Genomic DNA, 7,316 nt, shown 5'->3' with positions numbered 1-7,316 from the left:
GTCGTCTGGCCAAAGCACAGCTTACGTGCTAAATGGCTCCAACATCAAAGTGTTAGCAGATCAGGAAAGGTCCTGCACCCAGCAGTTCACATATGACTTATGTGCCATAATACATAAAGAGCTTTGATGTCCCTGAGATCTCAACACATTATTTCTAGCTTTTAATACAAGCTTTTAATCCGTGAACATTGAGAGGAGTGTTTTGAGGGTTGCTGCAGTTCTTTTTTGGGGAATTATTTATATTATATTTTATTCTATTTCCATATTATTGATTTTTCACTCCTAACACGTGATTGGTGTATATTTTTATATATTTTAATACAAGCACTCAAGCTAACTGCGGTATGAATGGTGGCCCATACATGTTTTAAACCACTTGCAGCTTTTGTTGTGTTTGGCTATTTCAATTTCTTTACTATCACAACAAGAGGACATAGTCTTACGTTAGAGGGGTAAAATTTTAAAAGTGACATCAGGAAATATTACTTTACTGAGAGGGTAGGGGATGCATTGAATAGCCTTCAAGCAGAAGTGGTAGTTAATACAGTGAAGGCGTGTAAGCAAGCATTGGGGGTAGGCATAAGGCTAAACAGATTTAAGATAAAGCCAGGGACTAAGGAAAGTATACAGAGGTTGGGCATGCTAGATGGGCCTAATGGTTCTTATCTGCCGTTACTTTCTATGTTTTGTTTGATTTATTCATAGCAAACAGCTGAAAGTCTGCAAGGGGGGATTGTTAAGTAATTTTGATTTCACAGTCTATAGGGAGTGTTGAACTGCAGCTTCTCTGGCAAGTGATTACAATTATTTTGATAAGATGCATCGTAAAGGTGGGCTCATGAGAAGAGAGATGAACAGAAAAATAAGCCAAATACTTATAATTTAAAAAAGGCTATGTTTTCATTCCAGCTGAGAACAAGATAGCAAGCTGCATTACATAGTAACTCACATAGTAACTTAGTGATATTATATAAAATGCAAATTTAATTTTACAACGTGCGGCTGCCAGCCATAAGGAATGTAAAGTCACATGGAGGAAGTTATCAGCTTTTTTTTTTTTTTTTAGCTTCCGTGCAATACAACATTAATTTAATCTTGTATAATTTGTGAAGTTATAATTTGCTTTGTATACCTAAACTCCATTGGCTAATTTAAGAATTAGGTGTATACCATTAGTCACTATATGTTTAGTCAGATGTTATGTTTTTTTTATTATGCAACTGGGATTTCCCATTTTCAGATATGCGTGAGTAATGATGATGTGCAATAATAAGTGTTAATTACATTTGTATACCACAATATCTTGTATGTTGTATTCTAACCTTTTTGTATACCCCCCCACACACACTCTACAACAGCGACAAGTAAACATCAAACTATTAATTTTACTGATCTAGGACCCTACAATTAGGGTGACCACAACAGGCATTTTTTCCCAGACAGTTCACTTGTTGCACACTGACACATGTAAAGTGCAGCCCTGTAGTATGTATAATCTCACAGAAGCACTTTATATGTGCTGGTCAGTAATAAGTGAAATGCAGATGTCCCTGTGGACACCGTGGCTATGATAAACGCTAAAGGAATACATGCAAAAAGTTGAACTTTTTGATTCAATGGATACTCCAGCCATCATATGCTATATGTTCCCTACATTTTTATGGTGACCCCCTTACACCTCTCCTCACACATGATATACTCATCAACAGTCAGCTCCAGTGCTGTCTTGTGTCAGAGGTCTATTCAGACCCTGTGCTCATGAGCATAAAGAGTTTCCATTTATTTCAATTGGACCCCTTCCGTGTGAAAAGCAGCCAATCAGTTGCAAGAAACAATGGATCATGGAGGAGAAAGGCAGCTTTGTATTAAAGTACTCACATAGTACATTAAACTGTCTCTTCAAAGCAGTAATACATTTGCCACTACAGCCTTTATACAGTAAACTACTATATCTATAAATCATGAATACTACTTCTCCTATTCACAAACTGTCAGACAACCATATAAGATGCTTCTCATTGAGAAACCATACATTACAATGTAGACTCAACTCCACTGGCCTATGAGACTTTATAATGCTGCATGGATTCTCAGTGAGGAACAACTGAACAGAGGAGTCCAATCAGTAAAGCATGAGTTGACAGAAGTATTTCAGCTCACTAAATTCACTTTGCATTATGAAGGGTCAACCCTGGAAAGTTGCTTTTGCAAGAAGAGTTGAGCTGGTCCTGTATAATCCAAAGTTTAGGCAGTGAGGTGACCTTCAAGAAATCCCACTGATTGACCAATGTATAATACAGAAACAGACAAGCTCTCCTTGCACCAGAAGCTCACTAGTACTGAACCTTTATAATGCACAAAGAAGTCATGAAATTAAAATAGCAACCCCAGAGTCTTAATTTTTTTTCTTTGTTAGCTACATAGTTTATATCAGCAATTTAAGATTTTAAGGAAGTATCTAAAGGGAAATTCCCATAAATTTTCTTTCTCTTTGAGCATAATATACAGTGCTGTATATAGTAGTGAAGCACTGACAAAAAAACTATTTTTATCTTGTTTTATTCTAATAAATGTCCTTTATCTGCTGACTCTGAGGCTGCCATTGTTGTCAGACATGTGATATTTTAGGTGACTTTTCCTGCTCAAAGACCCCACTGAGATTATTCTTTATGGGAATGTTAATTAAGTCTATTCCGCTATAGGCTTTAATTAGAGTGTCTTGCTGGGTGATTATGGATTATATGCAGCTGCCTAAAAACATTATATAATCCAAAAACAACTGTTTTAAAACACAATATTTTTGAAAATGTATTTTTTATTTGATTCTAGTAATAAATAATTATGTGATTCCCCCCTAAAGTGCAGAATTCTGTTGATATATATATATATATATATATATATATATATATATACTCCTTTTGAGTGACTACTTTTGAATGCCCTCCTATACAGCAGGCCTCCTAGACAAAATGTATTACGCCTTCGCTGTGGTTTTTGTTTCCTTCTGGTTCAACAAGAAAAACAGAACTCAGAAAAGTTTAAGTTCTGCCATTTTTTTTAAAGCACCAGCTATGTAAATGTTGCGGCAATACTGGGATGAATTCACACACTGTGGTGAAGGGTTTGTGCTAAACCTCTCCCCCAAGCCCAGAATCAGCATCCGCTTACCATACTCTCAGGATAACATGTGCCATGCAATAAAGGGGAAGTGAACCCATGTGGATTAAACAACTCGCCTATACCATGGTAGTCATCAGACTCACTCACAGAATTTGCAGAAGGCAGACATAAACTATTTACTTTTATTTCAACAAATCTACTTTATATATACCTTGTTGCCTAAAGAACCAGAAATTAGTACAATTGTCCAATTTTGTTGTATTTTATTCCAGTAATGAAACTGACCAGCTAAGTCCAGAACTTTGAGAGACCAAGATATAGAACCACAAGAGTCAAAACCCATAAATCCAATTTAATTAGCAAAAGAATAGATTTTTTTAATTGGAGTCAATCAAATATGAGTATTATATCATATATACAGAGGCCAAAGTCAGAGAGAGAGATTTAGAAAAAGAAGATATCAGTGTTGCGTTTGGAGCTTCGTTCTCACTGAAGGGTTTATTCACCAACGCACATGTTTGTATTTTGAGTTTTTATTCAGCTTTCTGTTTTATTATTTATTGTAAGGTAGACTTGTGTAAAGGGGCCAAAAACAATTTCACTGAGAAAGAGAAGTGTTTCTGCACCTCTTTCTCCACAAATCTAACTGCATTATTCCTGCCTCTCTGTGCATTTCTGCAAAAGGGCGGAGTCGAAGGGACAGGGTGTGTCCACAGGCCCCACCCCTTTGCGGAAGTTCTCCAGGAGTCCATGTCCATGGAAATGTGGAAAAAGGAAGAAGACACAAGGGGCATTGAACGAAGAAAGAAGCAAAAGAAGCGGAGCTGCATGGCAAGGAGACCAGAACACTGAAGCTGTTAACGGAGAAGCTGCAGAGAATGAATAAGAATGTGAGAGAGTGGGTGAGAGTGAGAAAGTGTGAGTAAGAGTGAAAGAACCAACGAAATTAAAACAAAAATTCAGAGCTCTTTGTCTTGTTTATCTTTGTTTTGTTAGGGGTCTCTCCTTGTTTTCAGAGATTTGTACCAATTGACAATATTGGCAAATTTTGTGAAAACTTAAATTTGTATGAATCCAAATGCACAAGTCTGTTATGTCCTGCAGGGACACTGAGCTGGCAAGATATAACACATAGTCAAATCAATTACAATTCTAAAATCTCATCTCAATGAATAAAGCTAGGCATTTTGCAGTGCAGCCTTTCTTAAAGGGAAACCTGGCGTGGGTGTCTCCTCATAACCGAGTCCACTTTATATTTTACATAATTTAGTGTTTGTTCACCATTTGTTATATTGTATTTGATATTGGTTAACCAGTGGAGTCTTCCCTTTGGCAAGTGTAGCTCAGCATATGATTAAGAGGTTAATGGTTAATGGGAAAATACTTTTTACACACCTTCCAAACATTCTTCATAGCCTTGCCTGTAGAAATATGCTCTGCTTCCATTACTAATAGAACTTTGGCATTATAAATTACATTCATGTCATAGTCATGTTTCTCAATCTATTGTTACCATCTTAACACATGCATGTGGGTTCAGATCCTGCTTATTGAGGACCCTTCTGCTACTCGTAGAGCCAACCTGCAAGATAGGCATCACAATAAACTTCTACACAAAGTCCTCAAAAAAGTGATCAGCAGTAACATTTTGGGAGCCATAGCTTTCTAGTTCTTGTGAGTTTCTAAACATCTAGTAACTTAAATGGTTACAAAGCTACCAGAAAGAAGCCTGATCATTAATAGGCAGTAAACCTAAAGATTTAACCTAAAGGTTACAGAGGCGTTTGGAGACAAATATCTTACTAAAGCTATTCTGACAAAGGACAAGAGTGCACAGTAACTGTGCAGGTCTGAGCATGCTGTGCCGACTAATGATACTTGTGTTTGGATAATCAAGGAAAAAGTCCAGAATGTGCCAAAACATGCTTTGCATTGACTGATCAAACACAGCCAAAGGGCTATATACTTTTGGGAGGCAGGAATATGCAGCATAATGGAATTAGAAAGTTTTCTGGTCTGTTCCTTCAGAGGAGGGCCAAGCATTAAAATTAGCTGATAACAGATCCACGGAAAAACTATATGTCAAGGTTATAGTCTATGGTACGTATGTCTTAGGAGAGAATGACAGTAAACACATTCTGTTTTAAACACCAAATTTAAACTGCTAAATCAGCAGCCAATTAATGGAGGGGGGCAGGGCCGGCCCAAGACTTAATGCTGCCTGGGGCGAAGTTTAAAATGTTGCCCCCCCCGCCGATGCCGGGGGGGACATTTTAAACTTCGCCGATGCCATTATCTACCCTCCCTATTATCTACCCTACCCCCCCCTTTGTACTTACCTTTAGACAGTCCTGCGGCGAGTCTCCCTGCTCTGCCACGGTGCCGGCTTGTAATGCCGAGTGCCGGAAATTGACGCCACTTCCGGCACTCATCATTACAAGCCGGCACCGAGACCGAGCTAGAGGGCTCGCAGAGGAGAGAGAGGGGCGCCGAGCGAGTTAGCGAAAACCACTCAGCTCCCCTCTCTCTCCTCCGCTTCAAAAAAAAAGTACTTGGGGCGGCAAAGTGCCGCCCCTTCAAAAGTGCCACCTGGGGCCATTGCCCCACTCGGCTCCATTGTAGGGCCGGCCCTGGAGGGGGGGAAAATTTATGTAAATGTACTAAAATCTGACACATGATATATTAAGTTATTATATAATATTATTGTTTCGTATTGCACCATCATATTCCACAGAGCTGTACAGTGGGTAAACAAGACATAACATGCAGTGTATCACATAACAACGGGTAAGGAGGGCCCTGCACAAACAAGCTTGCAATGTTAAGTGTTAACACAACAGATTTTATGATCTGTAAGCCATTACCTTTTTTCAGACAAAGTCACAACAGTGATGAGATTAGAGGCATCCTAAAAATGATCAGGTTTTTTCCCCACTTTAATTGGATATTGGATATTTTAACTGTGACATTTTGTAATGGGTTGTTTGTGTGCATATATGACAACTAGAGCTTGGCGAACACTGTGAGATCAAGAGTCAGCAAGTGGGAACATAAGCTAGGGCCATGTTTGCTAAAAATATTGTTCATCCCGTTCTCCGTTGACCTATAAACATAATAATATAATGGCAAGAGTCACTTTGGTGCATCCCATATAGCATAACGTGGAAAGGAGAAGAAAAACATATCTAAGATTCTTCCACATTGTACATAAACCGTGCCACCTTTACAAGATTTTACTGGCACGTTGGGGGAAAATTACCCTAGGAGAAAATTAAATCCAATGGATGTCAGAAACGGGTATTTTTCCTGAAAACTCTCCCATGGTACAATGAATTTTACTTTCTCTATTTGTCATATGATATTTTTAAGAAACTGGTTAGAAGCACATTACTGTAAAACATGTTTCTATATGGCACAACGGAACCTTTATGCTCATAGCACGGTTGGAAAAATCATGGTCCTCCGTCTGTGGAACAATAACTCCTATCCTATGAGGCAATATTATGGTGAGAACATCTGCCATAAACAGAACTTATTTTTAGCAAAAAAGTAGTAGTAGGAGTAAAAAAAAGATAACAGAAAGTGATGATAGAGGGGAACCGACCAGTAATAGGATGTGAGAGGCTACACTATCATGGAAACAGACACACATTTATAAACCTACACTCATACCTGTGCACTCAGGGCAAATGACCCAATTTTATTTTGAGACTTTCCTTTTTCTTTGTACATATTCCAAAAGTTTCTGCATTTTTATATTTTCATTGGAAACGGTGATGGCGGGAGGAATAGTAATTGGCCGTGTCTTACCATGTCATGTGACTAATTCTGTCTGGTAAGCTGGCTGCCCTTGCAGTTTAGCATAAGAGTTTTCACCCTGGGGTGAAGATGGCTGCGAAACGTATACATTGCACCAAAGAGGAAGTGTGTTCTGTCATATGCTTTTGGGGGGCAGAAGGAGTGCTGGGAGCACAAATTCATCTTCACATGTGTGCTCAGTATGAGGATAAAGTTCTCTCTTGTAGAGTCGTCTATGAGTGGATTGAAAATGGCCGTACTGGTGTAACGGATGCAGAGCGCTCCGGACGTCCAGCTACAGCCACGATCACGAGGAATGAATAAGGAACCCAGGAACTGATTCGCGAAAACAGAAGAATAACAGTTGAAGAGGTTACAGAAAAGCTGAATGTGAATGT

This window comes from Sceloporus occidentalis, unplaced genomic scaffold (genome assembly GCF_023333645.1).
Source record: "Sceloporus occidentalis isolate IW3139 unplaced genomic scaffold, rSceOcc1.0.p SCAF_31, whole genome shotgun sequence".
Classification (NCBI taxonomy): domain Eukaryota; kingdom Metazoa; phylum Chordata; class Lepidosauria; order Squamata; family Phrynosomatidae; genus Sceloporus; species Sceloporus occidentalis.
Note: the sequence above shows the minus strand (reverse complement) of the source record.